The sequence below is a fragment of the Phaethon aethereus genome, assembly GCF_964289735.1.
Source record: "Phaethon aethereus genome assembly, chromosome: 3".
Classification (NCBI taxonomy): Eukaryota; Metazoa; Chordata; class Aves; order Phaethontiformes; family Phaethontidae; genus Phaethon; species Phaethon aethereus.
In genome coordinates this window covers 129,801,660-129,811,275 of record NC_138576.1, presented here as the reverse complement: position 1 = coordinate 129,811,275, position 9,616 = coordinate 129,801,660, and positions in this window count along the sequence as shown.

The following is a 9,616-nucleotide window of genomic DNA, read 5'->3' as shown; positions in this document are numbered from 1 at the left end:
GGGCTGAGGCGGCGTGGGAGCAGGCTCACGGAGGAGGGCAGAGTAGACGTGACAGGGTGAAAGCAAGCACCGCTGTGGAAAGCTCCCTGGCTGGGACACGGAGCACAAAACCCGGCAGAAAGCAGCAGGTCCCCAGGCAGGGTTGGTGCGGAGCCAACGCTGCGCCGGGGACGGCACAGCTGGGGGTCCGGAGCTGCCCCACTGCCCCCACCCGGTGCCCGAGGGCACACGGCTTACACCCACCTTCTCCCGGGGCTGGGAAGGACGGGCTGCTAGGGTACACGGGGGACGAGCAATGGGTCATCACGCTCTTCAGGTCCTCACCTTTGGGGGACAAACAGCTTATTCCGACACGGACTTCTTAGGGGAGACCGTCGGTTGCCACAGGGTCAGGCCGCAGGAGGAGGGGGGCTGGTTTCTCTCTTCCTTCCCACCACAAGCACAGACTGGGATGCGGACGCAATAAAGCTGCATACAGAGGGTCCCAGGACGACCCCGTTGGCGTGGCCTGGGAAAGGACGGGGAATTCCTCCACCTCCGGCAGCCCCGAGGCGGAGGGTCGCTCCTCGCCGGGGCTGCAGCTGCTTCGCGCTCCGCTGCGGCCCCTCGCCGGCTTGCGCGCTCGCAGTGTGGAGAGCCCGCTGCTGCCGGCACCCCTCACGCGCCTCTGGGGTCACACCTTCCCGTAGCGCGCTTGAAAGAGGATCAACCTCTTGCGTCTCAACTATTTATTTCTCTCGCTACCACACACAAATATTTTCTTTTCTCCAAATTTTTCTTCCCAGAAAAAGTGGTAAAATTCTTTTTTTTTTTTTTTTTTAAGGTACAAAAGTGGAGACTTTCTCCTAATCCCAGGAGACACAGGACTTTCAGAAAGGCATTAAGACATTGTGAGCAGCACAGTAAGAGTTAGAAAGGTTTCAACAACCTCAATAGATCTATTGCTGGTGTCAGGTGTGGGTTGGGGTAAGAAAAAGATGTTGGAAGCGGAGTCCTTCTTTTGTCTCGAACGGAGATGACAGAGAAGAGGCACTGCAATTACCGTATTTGGGTCTGCCTAAAAACATGCTGCTGTATTTGCTGAAACAAATGATGAATGCCGCAGAAATCCAAACATGTCTTTTTATAGTTAGTCATCCAGGCAGAAAGCCAACAGATGCAAAGCTGCCAGCCCCAGCTATTCAACAATCATGAGTCAAGCCCCCAAAATCCTGAGGTTGACTTAAGAACTGTGAGACTCCACAAAACACGGCTCTCTACTCCTGTTGCACAGGCTTTGAAGGACAGAGGGGACAGAGACAGGCACTACAATTTCAAAATCTCACAGAATGGTCAAGGTTGGAAAAGGCCTTTAGGACCATCAAGTCCAACCGTCAACCCAACACCACCGTGCCCACTGAGCCGTGTCCTGAAACCCTCTCTCCACGGTCCCGAACAGGAAATGACCTTGTTTAAAAGGCAGGTGAACATCGCGCTCGGTCGTACGGCTCAGGGAGCCGGGGATGTTGTAGGAGCTCGGGCTGGTCGGGAGTGTAAATGGTGGGGTACGGCCTCGGGCCGGTCCCCCCGCCCCGGGCACCGGGGCGGCTGGGCAGACGCAGCGCCGGGCAGAGCGCTCTCCTCTCTGCAAGGCGAAGCACGGAGAGCCGCCTGCCGTGCTTCCAGCTGGCCCGTGCTCCCAGGCAGCGACGCAAAGCAGACAAGGAACTAGCCTCGAGGGCCGCAGGCGGCCGACGGCAACCTCTGGGCGGGCACGGAGCGGTTCGCCGCGCAGGGCCAGCGCAGCTTCTTTCGGCGGCGGAGCGGGGTCCAGAAGGGCTTGGGGGGCACCGACTGCACGGGGAGCAACTCAGCTGGGCTTCCCCTGGCCTCCCGCCGTCCCAGCCCTCTCTTTTCACTCGTCAAAGCAGGTCGCACCGGTGGCTTTTTTTGGCCGGCAAACCAGAAACGCTCCCCCCGCCGAGCGAATGAAAGTCAGAGAGCTGCTGTTGCAGGGAGCGGGGGTGCAGGACGGGCAGGCGCACAGCAGAGAGAGCCAAGCTGCAGCAGGAGGCACCGCATTTCCCTGAGGGCTGGGCGTACCCGGGCGCCGGGCGCTTGGGAGACCTAGAGCCACTTTTAGGCACCAGGACCGGCCTCTGCCACCACGTCCCACAGCCGCCGCTCGGGGCATCGCAGCCGGCAGCGGCTCAGCCGCGGGGACGCCCCGGCGAGGGGCCGTCAGCCAGGCCGCCGGTGAGCTGCGTCCACGGCACGATCTCTCCCAGCTGGCCAGGGCGGGCAGGAGAGCAGGGCTGCGGCTCCGGGCCCGCTCCCCTCTCGGCGACGCTCCCGAGCCGGAGTTTAGCCAAATTGCAAAACGCCAGTTACTCCATTCTGCACATCTGCAAGCTGTTATTTACAGAGAGGCAGCTGGGCTGCCCGTAGCGGTTTTAATAATGCTTTTGGCTCTTTCAGTAGTTTTGGTTTTGCTAATTCCTCAGTTTGGTTTTCCAAGACAATGCTAGCTGCGTTAGAGAAGAAGGCAGGGGCTTTTAATAAGGCTTCACATCCTCTTATTGCACAAAGCCGGGACCCGAGAGCGCATCTTCTGCTGGGAAGAAGAGAAAACAGCACCAAGCCGCGGAGCAGCAGGTACTGTCAGGGCATTAGCACGCTGTAACCGGCGACCAGCGTGGACCAAGCTTTCCTGGCCTAGTTTTTATGTGGGCAGCTGGCTCTGGGGATTTTCTGTCTTAATGGGACAAACGGATCCCGGTTACAAGTCAAATGGTAGGATTCCATGACTAGACACAATCCTCAACTCAGTCCGCTGTAACAGGGATGCATTCAGGCTACTGCTTGACCTCAGGGAGATCAGGGCGAAAATATCCTGTTGTGATGATCACTTTAGACAAAAAGCGTCCACTCACGAATTATCCCTTCACCCTGGGTGCAGCTGCGAGCCTGGTGGTGACAAAGGTGTGATGGCAGGACCAAGAAGATTTGGAGAAGAAAGTTGACATGTAGAATTACTGTAAATAAGAACATGCTCTTAACACCTCTAAATACTGCCGTGTTTTATAGCACCACGAACGAAGCTGGACAAAGAGGAGGAGGAAGATGCATCCCCAGACAGCAGCAGAGCTGCCGAAGGGCACCGCACCGTTTCCCACGCCGCATCCACTGTTGCCTGCAGGACACTCATAGACCAGCCCAGGTTGCGTTGGGGTCATCTTCTGAGGAAGCACGTGCTGCCTGCAACCACTAACGACGCCGCTAATAAGCGAAGACTCCACTAACGGGTTAAGCCTGCGCTAGCGTGTGGCCAGAGCTGGGGGAGGCTGCTGGAGCCACCCAGTGCAGAATCGGCTGCCGTGGAGCTCCCGGTTCACCCCCGCCGTGAGAAATGCTGCAAGCCACAGCAGTGGCTGTCTCGGAAGAGCGCTGGGAAAACGGCGGGTTTTAATCAAAACCACGCTCCAGGCCTCTGGATTTCCACCGGCGTGCTGCCGGTTCCCAAAGGCGCGCGCCGCAGCGCCGGCAGGGCGGCCGTCTCCTCCGCGCCGGCTCCAGGCGCGCGCCCAGCTGCTCCTCATCCCCGGGCTCCGCAGCGAGGGGCTCTGCCGAGGCAGAGGGTCCGCGTGCGCCTTCACCCAAACGAGCATGATGACTTTGATTTGCGTCTTCTCCGCCAAGATGGAGCGCGTCACCACCGAGTCGGGAGGACGGTTCTGGCAAGCCCGCGGCAGCCGGCTGGACGGAGCGAGGGACCGGCTTGCGGCTGGGATTTCAGGCTCTGCCTCTGCTCTGCGGGGCTTCCCTGAGCACGGCACCTTCCTCCTCTGCCTGGCCCTTGTCCTGCTGCCGCAGCCCGTTGCGGCTACGAAGTGCTTGGGCATCCCTGGCCGCGGCATGCCGGCGGGGAGACACTGCACACTGTGTGGACTCGGTGCCCTTCACCTGGTGGCTTCCGCCTGTATCTTAAACGAACAGACTTCTTTCCAGCAAAACACTGAGCATCTCCTTCTTGCTTGATCAGGCATCACCTATAGCAGTGATAACAGGAAATAGCTTTGAACTCCCCTTAAAAAACCCAGTTACGGGTACTTTTAAAGTATGTGTTTACCTTAGCAATACATTGGTTTTAACTAATTTTAAACACAATCTTTTTTTCTTTTTTTTTTAACTTACACGGTGCAAAGAGCGAGAAAGTCTGCAGAAGTCGCAACGTCCATAATCGGTACTGAAGCCTGTAGCTCCATCTCTTTGCCCGGCGTTGTGAAGATCTCAGGACAGCAGACAGGCTTTTGGGTTACACCCGATTCTCGGTTAGAGGTGAAGTTTCAGCCCAAGCCCAGTGTGGCTAGGAAACGCACATCACTACACTGGAGCCAAGCAAATAGCCTATTATCAAATTAGAAAAAACTGTTTATATTTTTCTACTCATTGCAATTCAGCCCTGAGAAGGTTACAAAGTTCTCAAGTGCAGGGGTAATCCAAAATCCTCCCGCAAGCTACCTCTTGGGCAACTCCACCATAGGGTGTTTTGGTAGCTGCATCAAAAGGCTGTAAAGCGCTAGTTGAGCTCGGGAATTCACCGTACTAGATGCTTCGGATTCTTTGCCTTAGATTTCATAGTCTGAGGAGTTGCGAAACAGAAACTGATTATTCCCCTTCTAGATATGGGATATTGAGATGAAGAATTTGGGAGACTCTCCCTAATATCGCTGTGATCTCACCGTTGTCAAACCCAGAAACCACATTATAGTATTTGAATGCCCCTTCAGTATTTTGACTGCAATGAGAGATGTCCCAAGCGAGCGATCGCATACTCGCAACCTCCAGTTACTTGAAATAAAAACAATGCAAGGAACAAAACTTTTTCTATTATTTTCGCAACGGAGTAGAAAAGCAGCGGTGTATCGGCCTTCCAATATCTGACCAGCGAGAGGGTGGAGGAGTGATCAAAAGGCGTCCCGAAACGTACAGCTGCGGTAGCATTTTCAGCATTAGGATACTCTCGTATTTCCACAGCATTTGAATGTACCTTTTTGCTGAGGTCTCCCTGCAGCCTTGTCCTGTACAGAGGTGGGCAGCTGATGCCTTCAGGCCTGGCTACACAGCTCCGAGCTCCCCTTGGCGCCAGGGGCTGGATCCCGCGCGAAACAGGGCACCACAGATTGGTCACACCTTGTATTCGGGCGTTATCCAGGTGAACAGGGACACTAGTTTCAAATCACATAGAGTAACGGAGTCTTTGACGCTACCTTCTTCCCGGTGAAAAAAAGAAGTTATCCCACCGAGAAACAAAAGCAGAGCGGAGATACACTGCCAACTCGTTTGTGGTATTTAAAATGCATAAATATCCAGTTAACAGCGGCAAAAAGAAGAGGAGAAAGAAAGGTTGCCCGAATGCCACGTCACGTGGCGTAGGCGCACGAGGAGCCCTGCAAAGTGTTTTCAGCGCGATGATAAACTGAGGCTTCTTGTCCTGCAAATGATTGCCGCTGCCTGTACGAGGCACTTGCATGCAGAAATAGGTCTTTGATCCATAGGCTCGTGCGGGCGCTTCAGAAGTAAAATGCAGCCTGCCGCGCAGCACGCCCAAACCCAGGGGAGCCGAGGGCTCCTCCGCTAGTCGCGTCAGAGTCGTGTCGGGCCGTGAGACACTGCGTGTGACGTCCGTCCTGCGGATTTGAGGCGGCAGACGGTGGAAGGGCGTTTGGGTTATCCCTGAAGGCAGCAGAAGGAAATGAGTGACTTGCAACGAGCGCAGGGATCAGCCGCTCCCGAGCGCGTGGACCCGCGCCATCTTACCTGCCCGGCTGGCAAACCCGCGCGCACTTGTCCCTGGGGCAATGCACGTCCTGCTCCCAGGAATTTAGCCCGTGCTCTCCATGCTAAGAAAGCTGCTGCCTGCCGCAGCCCGTTAGCCACGCAACTCGCCGTGCCGGCGCAGGGCCTCTACCCTTTGAAAAATAAAACCCTTCCCATGCCTTCTTTCCACCCAAGATACATCGGTCACTAAGGGAACAGCAAGTCTGCGCGTGGTTCGGCGCGCCGCGACGGCCGGGAGAGGAACGGGAGCAAGCCGCGCACGGAGGCGTCCCCGTCGCGGCGCGCCGGAGCACTTTTGGGCCCGCGACGCGCACGCGCAGCAGGTCGAGGAAACGTCGGCACGCCAGCTCGCTCACCTTAGTGCAGGTTCCGGCACCAGGCACAGAGGAAAATAAAATGGAAAAAGAAGAAAAAAGGTACCGCCAGACAAAAATGTTACTGCTCAGAAGCGATAGACAGAATGAATCCAGCAAAAGAGCAACCGGTTTACGCTCGCTCACGGTTTGGCCCCACGAATTATGCTTATAAGTTTTCTTAAGTTTCTCTTTTCCTCTTAATCTTCTCTACTCATGTAAAACGGGCCTCAGAAAGGGCCAAGCAATCAGACACCTTTCTTGTTTGTTTTGCTGATGGCAAAGACTGCTTGGCACCGAAGAGGAGAGAGCAAACCCTCTTAAGAAGTAAAGGTATCACGACCCCAAATCTCTACTACCTCCCGTCACAAACGCACCCCGAAAACCTCGTTATGGCGTTACGGGTGCACTGGCTTGCCCTGCAGTTCCACAATCCCACTTCACTGTCCCATTTCCCAAGACTTAATGCACTTGCATATAAAGGAAAAACAAATTAGCTCAGGCTAATGCATTTTTCCATCGCCAGTAGGCATTGCTGGAAAAGTGTACGGGGGAGATCAAAGCGATAGGGTCAGAAAGGAAGGCGTAAGTGTTTATACCTTGCTAAAAGGAACCAGCTACATTCCCACTGCTTAGGAGCGCAGGGAGCAGGCCAAATAAGTAAGCAGGTCCGCACGCTAACCCTCCTCGAAAGCAAGCCTGCCTCATAAGGTTATTCCCGATGCGTTTTGCGCTGTTGCCGTGTTTGTCTGTGCTGGCCCCGCCGCTCGTGCCTGGGCCGAAGGGTCTGATGTACGAGCCCTCCCCGGGCTCACCCCTTCGCTCCCAGGCGGAGGGGAGCAGGAGGAGGGGAACAGAGCCGGGACCACAGCCGCGCGGCGAGCGCTCGAGCGGCACGGGGCTGTCCTGGGCAGCCGTCTCCCTGCCCTGGCTGTGCCACCTTCCCCACGGCACCCTCGCAGACCCCATCCTTCCGTGGGTACAGGAACCCCAACGCTTTGGCTGAGCAGCAGAGACCAATGGAAAAGTCATTCTGTGGGATCGCTTCGAACGCCAAGTGGCAGGCTCGGGAAGCACATTGCGCACAGCCGTGGCGCTTACACGGGCGAAAAAACCCAAGCAGATTTTATATATATATATAGGCTGAAGCATGCGGGGACACTCAGGAGGCAGCTTCCAGAGCTGTCCCGATAAACCCACGTTAGAAATCCGCCTGGGCTCAGGCCCCCGACGGACGCCCCCCCGAGCGGTGCGCTCCCAGCGCGGCGTTGCGCCCCGCTGACGGGCAGCGCCGCAGGAAGGGCTGCGCTGGGCGCTGCCGCATGCGCCAGCAGCGGCGCGGGAGCTTTTGTACTCCGGCCTCAGCGGCGCCAGAGGAGCAGCAGGGACGGGCGGAAAGCTGCTTCCAGCGACACGGCTGCCCAGACCCACCGAAACCCACGCTCTGCTGAGAAAGCTCTCCGGCAGGCTGCCGGTGGAGTTAGGGCACACGGAGCGCCGGCCTTCGTGCAGAAGCCTCTCCCGTTTGCGGGCTCTCGTGGCTGGTCACCTGCGACCGGGGGCAGAGGGGAATTTGCTGCCTTTCATCGGGGAGATCAGGCAGGGAGCGCCGGCAGCGTTCATGGCAGGCGCCGCAGACGCCGTTTGCGGGCGCCGAGCCGAGCCCATCCTTCACCCCGGTGCGACGGGCCGTTTGGGAGCTGGAGCCTCCCTGTCTGCCCCCCGCTTCCCGCCTCGGCCGTCCGCGCTGTGCAAGGCTACTGTCGCGGTCTCAAACGAGCCGGAGCTCTGCGCCCCGCCTGGCAGCAGCTCTCCGCCGGGTCCGGCCGGCGTCCCGGCCGCCGCGGGCGCGGGGCGCTGCCGGGTGGGCTGCCAGGCACGGGCGGTGCTCGCCGCCACCGCCCAGGGTCCCTGGGGAGCCCTTCGGGGGGCCGGCCCTGCGCGCCCAGCTCCAAGGCCGCAGCGGACCCCCCGCTCTGCCCGCTCGCCTCGGCGAGGCAGGCGCAGCGGCGGCGGCAGCGGCAACTGCCTTGGGCTTTGCGCGAGGGCAGGAGGGAGCCGGTACAGCCCAGCCACCCGCCGCTCTTCCTCCTCCTCGCACAGGGAGGCGGTTTCTACGCAGACTGGGGGTGTGCCACGGTCGGGAGTTTTCCCAGCAGAACGGTTTCCCACCGGAAAAGCGGAGATTTAACAGACTCGGGAGCGCTACCCGGGCCCAGGGCGTTTGTTTGCCAAAAGCAGGCAAGCCCTGCCCGCCCCTTCCTAGCCGCCGGCCACAGGCAGAGCCCGGTCCCGGCAGGCTGCCTGCCCGCAGCCCGGTGCCTGGGAGAGGCACGGCTCTCTGACAGGGGGTTTTAACACTCACAGGAGGGAAATTCCCCGCTGCAGGAAAGCCCTCGTGCACGCCCCTCCCCAGGCACGATGACCTGCCTCAGGATTCTCCCGAAGCAGGACCCAGCGGGACGGCCGAGCTGTTCCCGCAGCGAGAGAGGAAAACCGGCAGTCCCAACAGTGAGAGCCCGGCCTCGTCACCGCCGAGGAGCCGTCACCCCCCACGGCTGCTCCCAGGTGCCCACCTCCTCTCTCATTAGGGACAAAACCTCTGTTCTTTCTCCATGTTTCCCCCAACGCTCCCACAGCCGCCTTTCACCCGACAGTCATTCCATGCCCACGAACGGCTCATCTCCCTGTGTCGCTTGCTTGTCCGCTGACGTTTTCCCGAGGCAGGGAGATGTGTTTTTCTCGCCCTGCGGCCACGGCATGGCTCCGACCCCTCGCCCGTTCTGCCTGCCGGGGTGTGGGCACGCTGCGGCTGTCACCGTGTCCTCCGGAGCCCCGCGGCGCTGGCGGAGCACCACGGCCCCAGCCCCTGCCAGCGCCCATGCTCACAGGTTTGCTCCCCGGGCGCTCCGGGAAGCCCAAACGCTTCAAGCCCAGGTCTCCGTTCAGCAGACGGCACTTCCAAGGGGGTGGAGGAATTCCTTTGCGGGACCCTCGAGGGTACAGAGGGACCTCTCCGTACTTTGGACAACGCAACAAGTTTCCCTTCCCGCTGGCTCAGAATCACAGAATCATTAAGGTTGGAGAAGACCTTTAAGATCATCAAGTCCAACCATCAACCCAACACCACCGTGCCCACTAAACCATGTCCTAAAGCGCCCCGTCCACACATTTTTTGAACACCTCCAGTGATGGTGACTCCACCACCTCCCTGGGGAGCCTGTGCCAATGTCTGACCACTCTCTCCGTAAAGAAATTGTTCCTAATATCCAATCTAAACCTCCCCTGGTGCAACTTGAGGCCGTTTCCTTTCGTCCTGTCGCTGGTTACTTGGGAGAAGAGACCAACACCCACCTCACCACAACCCCCTTTCAGGTAGTTGCTCCGTAGAAGAGACGGTGGAGACAGGCACTAGAAACCCTGGGCTTGCTGGGGATGCTGGT